Source organism: Maylandia zebra, unplaced genomic scaffold, assembly GCF_041146795.1.
Source record: "Maylandia zebra isolate NMK-2024a unplaced genomic scaffold, Mzebra_GT3a scaffold11, whole genome shotgun sequence".
In the NCBI taxonomy this organism is placed as follows: domain Eukaryota; kingdom Metazoa; phylum Chordata; class Actinopteri; order Cichliformes; family Cichlidae; genus Maylandia; species Maylandia zebra.
The window spans coordinates 7,664,513-7,666,490 of record NW_027490041.1 but is presented as its reverse complement, the minus strand read 5'-3'; positions in this window follow the sequence as shown (position 1 = coordinate 7,666,490).

Here is a 1,978-nt window from a genome sequence, read left to right as displayed (position 1 = left end):
TCGCACACAATGATTGGACAGCACAGTGATGATGCTGGGAGATCCTATACGCAGCAACACAGAAACACTGAGAACTTTAAACAATGATGGAAAGTGTTATAAATGACTTGTTGGCCTCTGATCTGTCACAAACAGCTGAAACGTGTCTCTCATGAGTCACATGAAGGTTTTTGACAGAAAGGACAAAAAGTAGCTGCAGTCAGTTTGTGTCATTTTTATATTTATTCATCTGGGAGAAAAATCTGAGGGACATTAAAATGTGTTTTCAACAGAGACAAGAACATGAATATAACAGAACAGGTAAATGAACATGTTTCAAGTAAACAGCTGGACTGATCAGGTCCAAACACAGAGTGATAAACTTGTCAAACAGCTGTCATATCTTTATATAGAAGCTCTTTATAAATGCTGCTCACTGCAGTCTGTTTACTAATAATGTCAAAGTGTTAGAAACACAGAAACATCAGAATGGTCTTTGTTCACAGAAACCTGTCTGGGATCCTTTGTTGTTCTTTTGATGCAGAGTTACATTATAAATATAAAGAGTTATTTCAGAGTCTCATCAGTTTTCCTGCATGTCTTTATTTAACACATCAGCAGGGCTGAAGCTCTCATGTTAAACACACACTGATCTATGGACACGTTCATGTGTTTCTAACAGAACCAGGCTGTTATCAGCCTGCACTAACATTATGTCACACACACTGAATGTAACAGTGACAGTTTACATCATCACACAATCAGCTGTGATTGTTTCACTGTCATCAAACGAGTCAACAGGAAGTAGAATCAATAGAAACCAATCATTTACTGACAGCATGTCTGATGGAAATAAGTGCAGATTATGTATGAAGTCTAACTGCACACAGTAACTGTGTTACAATAAGGACTTAACAGCGCCCTCTGCTGGAGTGTTTCACACTGAGAGCAGCTTTCCTCTGAATTCAGTGAGGTTATGACTGAAATTATTGGTTTAGTCGGTTTTATAAAGACCAGACCAGTAAAAACAAGAGTGTCTCTGCTGTCTGTGAGGAGATGGAGCCGAACATCAAGCTGTGCTGTTTCACAGTGAAGCCAGGCGGCTGTCACCAGGAAAAGTCTTGTCCTGAGTTTTTGAGCTCAGAGAGCAGATCAGATGTTTTTGGAGCAGGAGCACAAGTATGAAGTCACAGAGTTAGTGATGAGAGCTTCCTGGCAAAACTGGCCTACCTGAGGGACATATTTGGAAATGAAGTAAATCTACAGCTTCAAGGGAAAGATAAAAACCTCCCTCAGGTCACAAGATCAGCTCTGTCACTGAAAGCTTGCAGTGTGGGGCAGGAGACTCGATGAAGGAGACACAGATTCATTGGAGAACCTGCATGAATTTGTTGACACTACTGATGATGATGCCGCCTCAGTGACTCCATATATCAAGCAGCATATTTCATCACTGATGGGATACTTTTAAAAGGACTTCCATGAAAACAGTTCCCAGCATGACCAGCTCCAACTGGTTTCAGCTTTGCAGAGCAGAACCAGTTCATTGACGTCTGACTCCACACTGAGACTGCAGTTCACATCACAGACACTGAGTGGATTCTGGCTGAGTGTAGAGAAGCAGTATCCACTCTGAGGGCAGCAGGCTCTGGGCGTTCTTCTTCCTTTAGTCTCATCTTTGTGAGGCTTCTCTGCTGCTGCTGCAGACCAAGTCCAGGTCCCAGCTAAACACTGAGCAGGAGCTGAGAGCTGCAGGATCCTGCTTCAAAGCTGCTTTGAAAAGCTGTGCACTGCAAAACGTGCTCGTCGGAGCCATTAATGCTGACTTTGTTATTTTGATCAAAGAAAGAAATCAGCACAAACTGTTTGATTCGTTTTTGTTTTGTAGGTTAAAGTGTTTCATATATTGTGCTCCTGAGTTAATGTTGCTGATCAGTTTGAATTCATTTTGATTGTTTATGGAGTTTATTTCATTTTATGTTTCAGTATCAAACGGTTC